General features: G+C 34.8%; 1 protein-coding gene across 7 annotated transcripts in view; it reads left to right on the top strand.

The window, feature by feature from the left end:
* ADK (adenosine kinase) overlaps positions 1-18,167 on the top strand; it is a 506,491-nt gene that overhangs the window by 182,056 nt on the left and 306,268 nt on the right. The gene's annotated exons all lie outside the window — the stretch shown is intronic.

The following is an 18,167-nucleotide window of genomic DNA, read 5'->3' as shown; positions in this document are numbered from 1 at the left end:
ACCATTGTTCTGCTAAACCCAAAGTCTGAATTTTAAGCTTCTAGATATAACCAGGATAGATACATGTCCTCTCCCAGTCCCCAGCAGAAGAGTGTCTTAGTTTTTTATTCTCCACTCTTCTAGGGATTTCATTTCTTGCCTATCATGTTTTTAGTTCCTTTGCTCTTGGCCTTTGTTTTGTATGCACTGCCAAATTGGGCAAACTTTCTGGTTTTTAGGTGATTTGGGTTAACCCTCTTAGCTTACATTTCATTTTCAGAATTCAGCAGATGTGTTATGGGACAAACCAGCTGTGTGTTTGAGGTCCCTGAAATGTCAAATTTTGTCTTTCTAGCCTCATACTGCTGAGTACAAATTTGGACAGGTCAGGCAAACAGCTACCAGTGCTGGCCTACCCTTTGAACAGTTCTAACCTCCCTGGAAATTTATTCATTTGGTGCTCGTTGCTTCCATAGATCTTTTCTACCTTTAATGATTTATAATTTGCATGACTTTTCTAGTTGTTGTCAGGAGTGCTGCTTATGACCCACTATATGGTACTCAGAATCAGAAGTTCTATATGTTATGTTTGGATAAGAGATTTAAATGTTTGAGTGTTTCTGATGAGTGATATTTTTTATAGTTGTGTAGAGAAAAATGATTAATTATTGCTTGAGTACTATCCATATCTGTTACATATGTTTATAGACTTTTGCAATCAGAGTAACTAAGGCCCATTACAAACCATGTATTCTGTGATAGAAATAACAGCCAAAACCAAAGCAGTAAAGGAGGGAAAAAGTATAATTTGTGTTTTAGAACTTCCTGTGGACATATGGATGACATTCTAGGTTTATCAAGAGGCTATTCATCTCATTTTGAGAAACACTGTCTTACAGTATTTCTCTTTTCCTTATATATGGCTTTTTCTTGTATAGTTTAAGAGTAAATATCAAACAGTTTTACTGTTTAATGAAAATTATACTTTGGTTTAGTGAAATTCTGTTGTGTGTTTTTATAATGGGTAGAAACCTAATGCATATGCCGTGCATCTGAATTTAGGAATAATTCATTTTATCTTAATCATCTATACTTATATACAAAGTACTTTTCAACAGTATATTTGATTATTTCATGTGCAAAAATCTTCACCTTCAGAGTTATAAATGGGAATAATTAAAAACTAAAACATTTTAGAATTGAATAAGGACTTATCTAAGCAACACATGCTTAAAACTGCTTTCTTATCAAAGAAAATAAAATTAGAGGTTGGAGAAATACCTTTAAATTACAATCCTTATGAACTAATAGCTTAACCCTGGTTTTGAATGACTGTTACTTTTTCCATCTTTTAAAAATATGCTTAAATATAAACACATGTGGGAAATGTTCTTTTGGCTTTTATCAAACTGACATTTAAGTGAATTTTTTTGAACCTCACTAAACATTTGTGGTAAAAGATTTCAAAGCTTTGAATCTTTCTATTTGCCTATGGATTTTTTCCCCCTGTGTTATTCTATTAACATTTGGTCTTAATAAGTATAACCTGTTTAGAATTACTGATGTTTTTTCATTTATTATTTGTTTAGATGAGAAGTTTAGGAAAGAACTTCATCAAAAACCCTACTTGGCAGTTATGAATGCTTTCTTAAGGAAGTTAAATTTTTTGAGTTTTACTCTAAAGATTTTACTTGTGTCTTATCCCTAATATGTCTTCTTTATGAAGTTTTCAAAATCATTGATGTTTGGTTTCTGTGCCATGATGTTAGCACAATGTGAGATCTCCTTTATCTTATGATGTATGATGAGCTCTCTCTCTCTTTTTTCCCTCCAAGACTGGGGTAAAAGAGGCTGTAGTTAACTGTGAAAGTGGGAAGCAATTGCCCTAAGATAGAACTAGAAATTATAAAGGATGGTTTTATGGACACTTTCCTATTGATATTCTTTCTTACATTTTACTTATAAGGACTTTTTGTTTTTTTTGTGTGTGTGCTTAAGGATGATTGGTCCTACATTAGGGTAGAATCATGAAATCTTTCTCATTTCAAGTAGTATTTGTTTAATATCAGATAGCTAGAAAAATTACACATTAAAATTTAAGGAGCTATTTCTATTCTTTAATTTCTTCTCTCCCATTTTTTTTTTCCTTATCATTCTTCCTTTTATTTTTCTGGCTTTTTAGAATGATTTTCTGGATTCATCTTAAAAACAAGCCCCCAACTGCCTTTTTATTAAAAAGTAATTCATTTAGTTTTGGGCCACAAGGTGTTTTATTCTAAATAGTCTTATTTTTATTTTATATGATTTTAATTTTTTCTTAATTTTTGGATGGATCTCCTAATTCTGAGTCTGCCACTTACTAATTGTGAGAAATTCATCAAAAATCATTTAACTGGGCTTAGAGGATAAGGAAGGTGAATTTACTCATTCTTCTTAAAACAAGGAACACAAATAGAATCACACATAACCTGCACTTCAGAATTGCTAGGAGACAGATCATACTAAGAACTCAAATTTCTTATAAGTATTGGAAGAAACATCATGTTGCAATAGAGCAAGCTCTTACTTACTCCTGTACATCTTTACCGCTGGAGAGCAGAGGTGGAGGGTGGAGGGCCTTAAGAGCCTATGAAAAAGAAGGGAGAGATGTGGAGAATGTAGTTCAAGAACAGACACGATCATTCCTGAAAAGAAAAAGTCCAACACATGTTCCAGACCTGTGTTTATGGAGCAGGATCAGACAGGCCCTCTCACCAGTCAGTGCGCCATCCCCAATCCATTCCAGTTAGATTTCTCTTTTTGCCCTTTAAGTGGCTTGCCTAGGAAAGCCCCTGAACCCTGTCCTGATCCTTAGAGCAAGGGATCTCATTATTGAAGAGAGAGAGTTTTGGGGAATTTCCTTTGGTGCCCCCCTAGATACTATGTTCTTTTTTCTTTTTAATTTAGTTTTTTAATTAATTTATTTGTTTATTTATTTATGGCTGTGTTGGGTCTTCGTTGCTGTGCGTGGGCTTTCTCTAGTTGTGGCGAGCGGGGGCTACTCTTTGTTGCGGTGCGTGGGCTCTCATTGCAGTGGCTTCTCTTGTTGCGGAGCACTTGCTCTAGGCATGCAGGTTTCAGTAGTTGCAGCACGCGGGCTCAGTAGTTGTAGCTCGTGGGCTCTAGACCGCAGGCTCAGTCGTTGTGGTGCACAGGCTTAGTTGCTCCGCGGCATGTGGGATCTTCCTGGAGCAGGGCTTGAACCTGTGTCCCCTGCATTGGCAGGCGGATTCTCAACCAGTGCACCACCAGGGAAGTCCTTTTTTTTTTTTTAAATAAGTCAGGTTTATTGAGGTATATTGAGGTATACTTGACATAGAGTAAAACTCACTGCTTTTATATGTAATATTCTATGAGTTTTCACAAATGTACACCGTTGTGTAACCATCACCAAATTAGGACATTTTTGTTGTCCTCCAAACTCATACTTCTTTGTAGTCATTTTCTCCTCTCGATGATTTCAGTTCCTGACAATCACTACTCTGATTTCTGTCCCGATAGCCTTGCCTTACCCAGAATGTCAAATAGATGGGATCATATTGTTTGTAGCCCTTTTATATCTGGCTTCTTTCACATGGCGTAATACTTTTGAGATCCACCCATGTTCTTGAATGTGTGGATGTACCACAATTAGTTTATCCATTCACTGATGGACATTTGGGTTATTTCAAGAGTTTGATGATTATAAATAAGGCTGTTATAAACAGTCACATACTTGAGTCAGCTGGTAAGTATATGTTTAACTTTTTTTAGAAATTGCCAAATTGTTTTCTGAAGAGACTGTACCCATTTTTCATTTCTGTCAGCAGTGTGTGAGTTTCTGTTACGCTGCATCCTTGTCAGCACTTAGTATTGTTATTTTTTAAAAAGCCATTCTAATAGCTGTATCTCCTTATGGTTTTAATTTGGATTTCCCTAATGACTGTTGATGTTAGAATCTATGCTTATTTGCTGTCTATATCCTTTCTTTGGAAATGTTTCTATTAATCTTTTGCCCAGTTTTTTTTATTGGATTGTTTGTTTTCTCATTACTGAATTTTGAGAGTTCTTTATGTATTCTGGATAGTATATACTTCTCAAAGTTAATATTTATAATAAATGTTGAAAAGTATTTTTATAACAATAAGTATATTTTTGAAATGGTAGGTCAGTACTGTTTAAGTCATTATGAATTATGAACACTGCTTTAGCACCCTTAGTTGCTAGGTTCACTATGACATATTCAGACTGAGCATAGCTTGTCAGACTTGTCAGGAATTAATATTATATAATATGAAAAATATCATTGCTTGGTAAGTCACTTTTTTCAGGAATGTTAGAGAATAAAAAGTTTATATTTCTAAAGTTTTCTTTTAAAATTCTCACATTTATATCTTTGCCATTTGTCTTACCAATTTACATCATTGATTGGGTAATTTATTTAGAGTTTAAAAAGAGGTATATTTGGAAGAAATTTCTTAACCTAAAAACCGAGTGATGATAGGAATTTAAAATGCCCTAAATTCTAAAACTTTCTTTGGATCTTATAAATTGAACTAGATGATGTTTGATCCTCAGGTTACAGGAATAAGACTTAGTTTTTCATTCATATCCTTATGTGTGGGTCACAGTCAGTGGAATTAAGCATACTGTGATTGTTTTTGTAAGATATAGTGAATATGCATTGTTTTATTATCATCTTCCAACAAGTACTGTTCTCCTTACTCTTCACACTCCTGATTTTCTTTACTTGTGTGTGGTGGGTATTCTTTATTCTTGAGTGCTAAATTTTCTGAGCAGAACATTATATATCCCATTGGATATATTATGTTAGACTCTGCTTGTGTTTACTTCTTACAACTCATTGAAAAATCATTCACTGTTTGTTCCTCACTCTAACTTTGTAAAGTAGAAACTAGTTGGAAATTTTCTGAAACGAACAGTACAGTATATTAACAAGCAGCAAAATGTAGATGCTCTCTTCAGTATAGCATCATAATTCTCTTCCATTAAATTTTTCAGTTATTGACTTTCCCATAACCTATCTGACCATGTTGCAGTTAGTATAATAATTACTGTTTTTGAAAAGGTGAATCTCTTTGTAGTATACTATCCTGCATTTATTTCCATTAATACTTGTGGCTTGACTTCAATGCCAAAATGGCTTTTATGCTAAAGGATGGATTATGTTAGCTAAGGATGGATTATGTTAGCTTGCCTATGTTTACTTTGGTCATTTAGTCACTGCCCAGCTGTTCCACAATTAGAAGCTCTTGCTGCTGTGAGTAGCATGCTTATGATCATCAGTATTATTTTTATTTTTATCAGAAGTCTGTGCTATCTTTTTTTTCAATTTATTTTATTGAAGTATAGTTTATTTACAATGTTGTGTTAATTTCTACTCTATAGCAAAGTGACTCAGTTATACATATATATATATATATGTATTTTTTTATATCTATACATTGTTTTAAAAAAATTTGTTTTGGAGTTTAGCTGCTTTACTATGTCCTATTAGTTTCTTCTGCACAGCAACTTGAATCAGCTATACATATACATATATACCCTCTTTTTGTGGTTTTCCTTCGCATTTAGGTCACCACAGAGCATTGAGTAGAGTTCCCTGTGCTATACAGTTATGTTCTCATTAGTTATCTCTTTATTATACATAGTATCAATAGTGTATATATGTCAATCCCAATATCCCAGTTCATCTCACCCCAGCCCCCCTTGGTATCCATACATTTGTTTTCTATGTCTGTGTCTTTATTTCTGCTTTGCAAATAAGATCATCTATACCATTTTTCTAGATTCCACATATGTGCGTTAACATATGATATTTGTTTTTCTCTTTCTGACTTATTTTACTCTGTATGACAGTGTCTAGGTCCATCCACATCTCTGCAAATGACCCAATTTCATTCCTTTTAATGGCTGAGTAATATTCTATTGTATATATGTACCACATCTTCTTTATCCATTCCTCTGTTGATGGACATTTAGGTTGTTTCCATGTCCTGGCTATTGTAAATAGTGCTGCAATGAACATTGGGGTGCATGTGTCTTTTTGAATTGTGGTTTTCTCTGAGTATATGCCCGGGAGTGGGATTGTTGGGTCATATGGTAGTTCTATTTTTAGTTTTTTAAGGACCCTCCATACTGTTCTCCATAGTGGCTGTATCAATTTACATTCCCACCAACAGTGCAAAAGGGTTCCCTTTTCTCCACCCTCTCTCCAGCATTTATTGTTGTAGATTTTTTGATGATGGCCATTCTGACTGGTGTGAGGTGATACCTCACTGTTTTGATTTGCATTTCTCTAATAATTAGTGATGTTGAGCATCTTTTCATGTGTTGGCCATCTGTATGTCTTCTTTGGAGAAATGTCTATTTAGGTCTTCCACCCATTTTTTGATTGGGTTGTTTTTTTGATATTATGTTCTATCTTTTAATAGACTTTAAATATTCATATTTGATCATTTTCATATGATACCTTTTCTGTGCATACTACCATTCTGAGGTATGGTCTAATACTAAACCAGGATTAAAAGAGTAGTATTTAGTCATTGCTTTCCCTACCACATTAGTATTTGAAATCTTCTCCACTCTCTTGTATTTTACTTTTCTTCTCAGAAACAAAGCAGATATATAGATAGCTTTCATATTATTGTCAAGAATTATCAATTGTTTATAAAGTATTTAATAATATGTGATATGAGAGTGGAAAGCATTACTTAGAATTTGAATTCTCCTATATACTATCAGCACAAGTATTAAAAATTCTTTATAAGTATATGGTATATTGCTTTCTGCTTTTTCCATAAGGTTAGTCTTCCAAGAAATTCTGAACTACATTCCAGTGACATTCATTTTTATTTAAAAGTTGTCTTTAATAAAAATACTTCCATTTAAAAATGAATATAAATACATGATCAAATTGTAGAAAATATCGAAAAGGAAAAGGCTTATGTCTAAAATACTGATAGGCTGTTAATGCGGTTCTTCTGTTCATTTTTGTTAAATTCTAACGAAAAATACTGAACATTTTGTTAAATTCTAACGAAAAATACTGAATACCTTTTTATATTCTGATAATCTCTTTGAACAGTAAATATAAGAACATTCCTTATTATATTTTGGTTTTCATAAACTACAAATGTTCATTTCTTACATTTTGTGTTATTTCGACTTTATCTTAATTTGCTACCTATATTTTCAATGTCATTTTCATACATTTGTTTATTTACTCACTCTATTTTAATTGTATCATCATAAGCTGCCAGAATTCCTTCCTAGGATAGTATAGCATATAAACAATTATAATATGAACTATATTATATTCTGTCCAATGATAATCATTATAATTTAATCCTTCCACTATTTTTGAATATTTTGTTTTAAATTTTACTTTATTATATCTTATGGTAATATGTTCAGCTCTTGCATATAGCATTATTTATGATTTGGATTACTTCCTTAGGGTAGAGTCCTAGAAATGGATTTTTATGATAATAGTATATAAAAATTTTTGTGATTCTTGATATGTATTGCTAAATTACCTTCCAAAAGAGTTCTGTCACTAACACTGTATGGTTATATCAGCTTTTTCACATCTCTAGTAATGCTGAGTATTAATTTTTAGTGTGCAATTTAATGTGCAGAAATCTGTTTACATGTTTTTGATTACTAGTGATTACTAGTGAATCGTGTTTTTGATTACTAGTGAAGGAAGCTGATTCTTTTTCAACATGTATCATTTTTCTTTTGTTTATTGTTCATTTGTCCATTTATATGAGCCATAATAGTTTCTTTTTCTCATATGAGAATATTAAAATAGTATTTAAAAAATATTGAATCAATAAATTCATTAAAAGTTAATGTTAAAATATATAAAATGATAATTAAAATATTTTAAAAATCTTTTGGGTAAAGATAACCATTTTTCATATTTGTTAAACAGTTCTTATCCTTTATATTTTAAGTTTTTAATTTGTTTGAATTTGCTTTTATTTAGAAATGCTTTAAATATTTTTGTTATCAAATTTGTTGTTCTTATTCTTTGTTTGCTTCTGTCAACTGCAAACTCTCATCCAGAAGTTTGATAAGCACTGGATCCAGTTTTCTCTGGCATTTTATTTAAGTAATGTTTCCTCTGGAATTTTTTAGCATCATAAAAGCTGCATACTTTATTAATTTGAGCTTCATAAATCCTACCAGATTGCTGGTAGGAAAATGTATCAGCTACTGTTCTTTCAATTGTGTTTTTTGTTTGTTTGTTTTTGGCTGCATTGGGTCGTCATTGCTGTACACGGGTTTTCTCTAGTTGCGGCGAGCGGGGGCTCTTCTTTGTCACGGTGCATGGGCTTCTCTTGTTGCGGAGCACAGGCTCTAGGCACACAGGCTTAAGTAGTTGCAGCACGTGGGCTCTAGAGTGCAGGCTCATTAGTTGTGGCGCATGGGCTTAGTTGCTCCACGGCATGTGGGATCTTCCCGGACCAGGGAACGAACCTGTGTCCCGTGCATTGGCAGGTGGATTCTTAACCACTGTGCCAACAAGGAAGTCCCAGTTGTGTTTTTTGATTGAGGTGTTTGATATGCCTACTCCATTCCCACAGAGAAGCTGAACCAAATGGAGAAAGTAAGAATGTATCTATAAAGTACTAAAATTGCCACACATCTCTCCCTATAGAAAAAAATCACGTGTTGGAAATATATAGAAGTTCCCTGCAAAATATAAAGATATCATAAACTCTGTCATCACTAAACAACTTAGAAAATAAGGTTTTTATATAATTGATTATATCCTTATAAAGCTGTAATCATGGTTTTGAGGCTTATTAATGTTTTAGCCTGAACTTTTTTGTTCTTTCATTAAAGATACACAGTCTTTCATCTTTTCCTAGCATTTTCCACTGTGTACACTGATAGTTTTGACACAGATAATGTGGACCATTCATACACAAACCGGAGATTTTGTATCAACTAGAAAAGTGTGTAGAGAAAATGTGCCGAATCCATGCAAGAGATTAAAGAAACTAAATTTTTCCTCAATGCAGTTAGTTCCGTAAACAGAAAATTTTCTGGGTTTGATAATCAACTACTTAGGAGTTCCCTTTTTTTAATATGATTTTTCTTCTCTCCTGTATTTTCTTTCCTAACACCATCCAACTGATCATCCGAAGTAGAGGTCTTAGAATTGTTTTCCCTCTGCCACATCTTTCACCTCCAGTTATTTATCACATCTGATGTCTTAAACTTAAGAAATGATTCCTTAGCTTGATCACTTCCCTGTAGCCCCTTAACTCAGCATCTGATCTTAGGTATGAACTTTTCCAAAGGCTGGCGATCTGCCTCTTTTTATTCTGCCCTGTCCTCAGAAGAGTGCTATCATCATTCCAAAAAAAAAATCTGCCTTTCACACTATTAGTAAACAGATGTTAAAAATTCCTAGTTGCCTACTGAAGAATGTCTAAATTGATTAGCCTGGCACAGAGAGTTTTGTCAGTTTTTACTATTTTACCTACATTACCTGTAACTTATTTTCTGAATATGTTAGAGTTTTTGTTTTACCCCTACCGTTGAATATTTTTTCTCCCTTATTTGTCAAATTATTGTTCAAATGTTAAACTTTCCCTACCTGTTTCATTTGGAAACACTTACTTCTCTGCTCTGTGTTTTGTTCTGTATATAGTTCTATTTATATAATTGTATGGAAAGTTGCTGTTTTCTTCCATTATAAGGTGAAGTAGATTTTAAAATATTTTTATTAGAAAACAATTTATATGCTTATTACACAATCGAAACAAATGTATATAAGATCCATAATTGCTTGTAGTTTGGAGCAAACCACTGTTAACACCTTGGTTGTAGTCTTCCAGGTCCTTTTTAGTACACATGTATATTGGATAATTTTGTTTGCAATATGCATATATATATTGCACTTTTTTTGGATTATATTGTGCGTATGTCTTGGTTACTTAATATTTCTGAATTGAAATATATGGAAAATATCTATCAGTAGTATAAGTCTACAACATTTAAAAATATTTAACTCTTTAGTAGAAGCAATGCATACACACAGTAAAAATAAATCAAAGTGAAAAATTAAGCATTTCTCTCTAAGACTTCCAGTTTTCTGAAATGGACCTACCCTATCATTCATCAGAATTCATCAGGATTTATAAGGCCAAAATTTGGAATAAGCCTAATTTGTCCATTGATTCTCACTGCTATTTATTCTCTGTGCATATTATGCTGGAGGTTCTAGTGTCTGCACTAAGGCAGGAAAAGAGGAGAAAAACATTTTTTCCTTATTCACAAATGATGACTATATATGTATGGCAAAAACACAGAAAAATCATTGCTGTTAATTAAAGATGTTAGCAACTTGGTTGGAAAAAAAAATTGATGTAAAGATTATATTTCTAAATACCAGCAACAAATAAAAATTAGGTTTAAACAGATATCATTTACAGTACTGTTAAAACGTAGGAAGTATGAAGTCGTGACTATAAGAGAGGAGCAGGATTTATGGCACAAATTATGAAACTAATAGATGTTAAAGACCTAAATAAATATACTGTGGTATATACCGTAATCATGGATTGGACAATTGTTGGGATGGTGGGGGGGCTTGCTTCATGGATCTTAATTGTGCAACATGTCGGCTACAAGTGGACAATTTAATATTGGAAAGATACCACTTTTCCTTGTGTGTGTGTATGTGTGTGTGTGTGTATATATATATATATATATGTATATATATATATAAATAAGTAATTGCAATCCTAGTCAAAATTCTGACAAGTTTTTTTTTTTTTGGAAATTGACATCTAGTTGTGCATTTATGTGGAGGTCCAAGAGGGCCAAGAATAGTCAAAGCACTCATGAAGAAGAACATGAAGAGGGCACTTGTCCTTCCATTAAGACTGATAAAACAATAATATATAAACAGAAATGGAATTTTTGCAGGGCATATAGATAGGCATATAGATCAATGAGTCAGAATAAAGAGCTCCCCCCCCGTACACACACACACACACACGCACACGCACACGCACACACATATAGTTGTCTATTTGTCTGTCTGTCTGTTGGTCTTTGGTAGTGGTGATGGTCATGGTAGTTACACAGGCGCTGAATTTCAAAATACTATTTTTAAGTTGTATATTTATTTCAGATACCTTTAAGAAATTTATAAAAAATAAAACAACTAAAAACGAAGAAACAATTTTAAAAAAACCTTCCCTTCTCCACTCCATACAGGGGCAAACACTAACAGGTTTTTTTTTTTAAATAAAAAAAATCAGTTAATTAATTTATTTTTGGCTGCGTTTGGGTCTTCGTTGCTGCGTGTGGGCTTTTTCTAGTTGCAGTGAGGAGGGGATACTCTTCATTGGGGTGTGCGGGCTTCTCATTGCGGTGGCTTCTCTTGTTGCGGAACACGGGCTCTAGGCGCGCGGGCTCAGTAGTTGTGGCTCGCGAGCTTAGTTGCTCCACGGCATGTGGGATCTTCCCGGAGCAGGGCTCAAACCAGTGTCCCCTGAATTGGCAGGCGGATTCTTAACCACTGTGCCACCAGGGAAGTCCAACAGTTTGTTTTTAATAGTTTACCGTTACAAATATAAATAATGTAGTTATGTCCCATTTTTTGAATTAACAGAGTTACTTATCTATTGACTCATCTGAAAGCTGAAGAATATAGTGCACATGTTACTGTTTTTTCTCCTTTTTCCTGCCTCATTGTCTTACTTATGTTATTTTAGATATTTTAATTTTTCTACTGACTTATTTATTTATTTATTTATTTATTTTAAAGCTTAGGGGAAGTCAAGAGACTTCTTCGCAACAGGATGGAAATTTTATTTTATTTATTTATTTATTTATTTTTGGTTCCGTTGGGTCTTCATTGCACACGGGCTTTCTCTAGTTGCGTCAAGTGGGGGCTACTCTTCGTCGTGGTGTGCGGGCTTCTCATTGCGCTGCTTTCTCTTGTTGCAGAGCACAGGCTCTATGTGCGCGGGCTTCAGTAGTTGTGGCACACGGGCTCAGTAGTTGTGGCACCTGGGCTTAGTTGCTCCGCGGCATGTGGGATCTTCCCAGACCAGGGATCGAACCTGTGTCCTCTGCATTGGCAGGCAGATTCTTAACCACTGCGCCACCAGGGGAGTCCCGTGACTTTATGACTTTAAGCAATATACTTAAAGCATCTTTTTTAAAAAGTTGATCATTAACATGAGATACTTGTGGACTCTTTTCAAATGAAGGAATGAGAATAAGAAAACTTGGGCTTCCCTGGTGGCGCAGTGGTTGAGAATCTGCCTGCTAATGCAGGGGACACGGGTTCGAGCCCTGGTCTGGGAAGATCCCACATGCCACGGAGCAGCTGGGCCCGTGAGCCACAATTGCTGAGCCTGCGCGTCTGGAGCCTGTGCCCCGCGACGGGAGGGGCCGCGATAGAGAAAGGCCCGCGCACCGCGATGAAGAGAGGTCCCCGCACCGCGATGAAGAGTGGCCCCCGCTTGCCGCAACTGGAGAAAGCCCTCGCACGAACCGAAGACCCAACACAGCCAAAAATAAATATAAATAAATAAATAAAATCAAGTAAAACTTTAAAAAAAAAAAAAAAAAAAAAAAGAAAACTTTACATCTCTCCATTCTCCCATCTTCAAAATGTCAGTGTTATAGATGTTTTTACATTCTGTTTTATAAGTATAATTAAATGTTACATATTTTATCTCTGCATAGATTCCAAAGTTGAAAACCAAACAAAACATCATTACTGAATGACTAGGTAGATATTTTTCTCTGTAGAACCAAGTAGTGTGATTGAATGAACTCTTAGAAGAGAAAATACAATCCTTTGTTATTAAAATTTTTACTGTGTAGGGGAGAATTTTACATGAAAAAAATATAATAGACCCTCATTTAAATTTCTTTCAAAATACACTTTTCCAAAGTCATAAACAGTTGTCACTTTTTCCTTTTTTTTAAAAAACCCCATGCAATTGTTTTTCTTCCTCCCTTCCTCCTTTCCTTTCTTGCTTTCTATCTTTCTTGGCCGTGCTTCAGGGCTTGTGGGATCTTAGTTTCTTAGTTCCCCGACCAGGGATTGAACCCCGGGCCCTCAGCAGTGAAAGCACCAAGTCCTAACCCCTGGACCACCAGGGAATTCCCTCTTATGTTTCTTTTTGATTTATACACCAGCATAGAGTACAGTAGTTCGTTGTCTTTTAGCTTCCTATATTAAGTCTGGTGTTATTCTGATTCTTATTCCTTTTTATGTAGTGTGTTATTTTTCACCCCAGAAGCTTTTAAGGTTTTCTCTTAATATGAGAGTTCTGAAATTTAACAAGGTATGTCCAAGTGTGGATTCCAGTCCCTACTTCCGAGTGTAATTGCTTGGTGTTTGGAGATATCTGAATATTATATATATATATATTTTTTCTTTTGATGACTTCTTTTTTTCCTAGTGTTTCTTTCTTACCCTTCATTATCTCTGTTCTCCTTTTCTGTCATTCATATTAAATGGATCTTGTACCATCTAATTCATTCTCTGTTCCTTTTAAGTTTTCTTTCATACTTTTCATCTCTTACATTTTTTATCCAATTTCTGGGTATTTTTCTTAATTTCAGTTTCGTTCTCTTCATCTTTTTAAAATCTGTGTCCATTTTAATTGCTTAGGTCATTGATTCAACTATTAATTTTAAAAATTCAATGGTGGTAAAGTTAATTTATAGCAGCTCTGTTATTCTCTAATTGTTCGTTTTTCATATAACTAGACAGGTAGGTTTCTCCGAATTGTCTCTGAGAAAAAACTAGGCAGAAAGTGAGAAACAGTGTGAGAGTTCCTCAAAAAGTTAGTCTTAGAGTTACCATTTGACCCAGCAGTTCTACTCCTACATATATACCCAAGAGAAATGAAAATGTTATATCTACATAAAACCTCGTACATGAATGTTTTCATAGCAGCATTATTCCCAATAGCCAAAAGATGAAGGCAACCCAAGTGTCCATTGTTGGATGAAGGACTAAACAAAATATGGTATATCTATAATGGAATGTTATTCAGCAATAAAGAGGAATAAAGTACTTATATATGCTGTAGCATATATGAATCATGATAACATTATGCTAAGTGAAAGAATCCAGTCAACAATGCCATACACATATATATTATTCCATTTATGTAAAATGTCCAGAATAGGTAGAAATACAGAAGATAGAAAGTAAATTAGTGTTTGTTTAGGTCGGGGGAAGATGATGTAAGATTGGGTTTTGATAGCTAAAGGGTATGGGGTTTCTTTCTGAGTTAATGAAAATACTCTAAAATTGTTAGTGATGATGGTTACAGAAGTATAAATATATTTTAAATGATCAGATTGTAGACTTCATATGGTTGAATTGTATGATATGTGAATTATATCTCAATAAAGCTGTTATCAGAAAAATAAAGAAAAAAAGAAAAAGGCAGGCGAGGAATCTACACATTTGCTAGATAAAGGAGGACTTTTTCATGACAGATTAGAGCATTTAAACAGATCTGACTCTTGTGGGTAAGGTAGGAGTGGTTGGGCAGCTATCCTCGTGTACCAAATATAGTATTTAAAGAAATTGCTCTTGCTGTTATGTCTCCTGTCACTGCTTTGTCAATTCTGTTACATTTGCTTTCTGTTAAATTAGAATTTATTTCTCAAATTCGTTGTCTGTTCGTGGCATCTTTCCTTGCTTTGTGGTGCTGTTATACTTTTGTTCATTTTCATATATAAAAAACATACTTTTTGCCATTCAGTCAGATTTGGAAGGGGAAGCAAACATACGCTTCCTCTTCCATCCTGAAATGTGAGGTTCTATAATTTTTATACCCCTTGAACTAATTTTAGAGATAACATTAATAAGCAAAATTTTGGTCTCTGTAGAAAACTCTTAGTTGACTGGAATGAGGAGAAATACACTGATTTCTATGTGTTTGTAATTAACAAGTAATTCTGAAACTGCAGTTCTGAATTTGACTAACCAGTGAGTTGTATGTGACCTTTGTTGGATAGTCTGCTCAAGTACTTTATGCCTCACTTTCCTTGTTTGTTTGTTTGTTTGTTTTTTAAATGGCAGACATAGTGAGGCCGGCGAAGCCTCAGCCACATCCTTCCATTGCTTCTTTTTTTTAATTTTACTTATTTATTTATTTATTTATTTATGGCTGTGTTGGGTCTTCGTTTCTGTGCGAGGGCTTTCTCTAGTTGCGGCAAGTGAGGGCCACTCTTCATCGCGGTGTGCGGGCCTCTCCCTATTGCGGCCTCTCTTGTTGCGGAGCACAGGCTCCAGATGCGCAGGCTCAGTAATTATGGCTCAGGAGCCTAGTCGCTCCGCGGCATGTGGGATCTTCCCAGACCAGGGCTCGAACCCGTGTCCCCTGCATTGGCAGGCAGATTCTCAACCACTGCGCCACCAGGGAAGCCCCTCCTTGTTTGTTAAATAAAGCCATTCTGTTTATCCCTTTTAGTTTTAAAATTGATCATGTTTACAGTTGACCCTTGAACAACGTAGGTTGAACTGTGTTGGATCCACTTAATAAGTGGATTTTTTTTTCAATAAACGTAGTTTACAGGTCTTTAAGTGTGGGGAAAAGTTTGTTTTTGGTTAGAGATTACAGTACGTGGAATCAAAAGAACTAGAGTTTGAATCCTGATTTTATCCAAACTGCTTTAGCATCCTGCCCTTGGGTGAGTCATTTATCAGTTCCTTTATTTTTGAGGCAGAGATAACTGTCCCCGGGGATTGGTGTGTTGCCGCCTCTCTTCCCCTTCTATCCTGCCTGAACAACTTGCAGTGGAAGACCTTCACATAACTTTTACAGTCCGCCTTCAGTGTCCATGGTTTTACATCCATGGATTCAACTAACTGTGGATTGTGTTGTACTGTACAATGCAGGTATTTATTGAAAAAAAAATTGAAAAATATAGGAGCTAATAGTACCCACCTCATAAAGTTGTGAGCATTTTTTAAAATGATGATTTGGATAAAATGTTTAAAACAATAATTTTTGGCACACATAATAAATATTATATAAATGTTAGCTGTGGAACCTCACCCTAAAACGTCAGAGGGTTCTGAAATCCTGTAAGTTTTAGAAAAACTGAATAATAGTCAAACAGGTTTCTTTGTTTCAGATATCTCAGTGCCTTTAATATGCTGATATGCACTATGAAAATTCAAGGTGGAAATAGAGTACACACATTCCCTACGCTTATTTGGTCACATAATCCTTTTTCTCTAGAGCGTCTTGCAAAGCTAGTGTTCTTTTTAAACCGTAATAGTCTAGAACCATGTTGGTCCAGTAAGGTAGCGGCTAGCCTTGAGGTTATAGATACTCAAATTTAAGTTAATAAAGTTAAATAAAGTTTAAAATTTTATTTAAGATAAAACTCATCAGTCACACTAGCCACCTTTCAAGCGTTCAATAGCCACGTGTGGCTAGTGGCTGTCAAACTGGACGCACAGATACAGAACATTCCCACTGGAGTCAGAAAGTTCTGTTGGATGGTGCTGGTAGAATTTGATAACAAAAACAAAGTAAACAATAGAGTATGTAGTTGGTTTACTGTAATTTTAGTATCTATAATAAATTTTGGCTCATCTAGTTCTTCCCGAAATATTATAGTTGTTTGATTCTTAGTCATTGGAAGGAAGAAATTAATGATGATGGAACGCAGAAGACTATAACTTAAGGAAAGTTCTTGAGAAAGTGAGAAAGGATGGTGTTGCTGTAACGAACACAGACTGGGTGGCCTACAACAGAAATTTATTCTCTCAGTATTCTTGGGAGGCGGAAGTCTGAAATAAAGGTGATAGCATGGTTGCACTCCTTGTGACGAGCCTAGGGGAGAATCCTTCCTTGCCTCTTTCAGCTTTTGGTGGGTGTTGGCATTCCTTGGCTTCCTTGGCATATGGCCACATCACTCCCATCTCTGTCTCCATTTTCACCTCGTCTTCTCCTCTCTGTCTTCTCTTTTGTCCATTGTAAGAAGACCTGGCATTGGATTTAGGGCTCACCTGGGTAATTCAGGAGGGAGGATCTTACCTGAAGATCCTGAACTTAATTATGTCTGCAAAGACCTTTTTTTCAAATAAGATTACATTCACAGGTTCTGGGGGGACATACCTTTTTGGAGAAATTGGCTTTTGAAAGTGGAATGACCTCAAACGAACATGGCAGTTGATCACTGTATGTTTACTTTGTCTATTCATTCTTCCTTTCTCCTCCAGTCTCTAATATCACTCTTAGCTGTTACATAGTTCAGAAAGTAATTAGAAGAGAACATTTCCTAAACTACCACAACTAGCCACCTATCTGCATCTGGGACTATGTGCTTTGTTTTCTCTCCTGTTAGTATTAGGTGAATATTATTAGTGGTATACAAATAACTGCTGTCAGCATTTTGGCAGGTTTGCTAATTGTGTTTATTGGCATCTCAGGGTTTTATAGATGGGATCTGAAGGCAATTGGAAGTATGGAAGTGGGTATAATAACTGTGTTTTTCCTACTCCTAATGTAACCATCTCTGTATTTATCTCTTTTTATATTTTGAAGTTCTGTGAAATGTTTCATTTGAGTAAAAAGATCTACTTCCATACTTAAAAATTTAAAGTTTTGAAAATACTTTCCAAGACTGGCATCTTTTTTGAATACTGTATTCACATCCCCATCTCTCTCTTCTTTGACTGATCTTCTGTAGCACTTGCTGTCTACGTTGCATACATTTTGTTGGTTGATAATTTGGTATTTTAAAATTTTCTTTTTCATGTGTATTCATCCTTTTGTCCCTCCAAAGCTTGTAAATCCTTTGAAATTAAAGTGTATACGTATGCCCTTTGGTTATCTCCCATAGCGTCTAACATGTTAGAGACATGTAGTAGGGAATATTGACTTGTGATCTGGATTATTAAATGCTATGTAATTTGAGACTTATTAGAATCAGTATCCATAGCCCTTTGTCTGGGTATGTGTAATTCTAGGGGTTTATATGGATCATCTTGTATGAAAAGTTTTATGTATAGTTAGTATATGTATTTTCCTGGAGAAGTTCTCTAGCTTTTATCAGATGCCAAAGTAATGAAGTATCAAAGGTTTAGTTTGTCTCTCTCTGCCCCTATATTTGGCAGATACAGA

This window comes from Balaenoptera acutorostrata, chromosome 16 (assembly GCF_949987535.1).
Source record: "Balaenoptera acutorostrata chromosome 16, mBalAcu1.1, whole genome shotgun sequence".
NCBI classification, from domain to species: Eukaryota; Metazoa; Chordata; class Mammalia; order Artiodactyla; family Balaenopteridae; genus Balaenoptera; species Balaenoptera acutorostrata.
The sequence above is the reverse complement of the archived record's forward strand: the minus strand, read 5'-3'. Positions and strand labels throughout refer to the sequence as shown.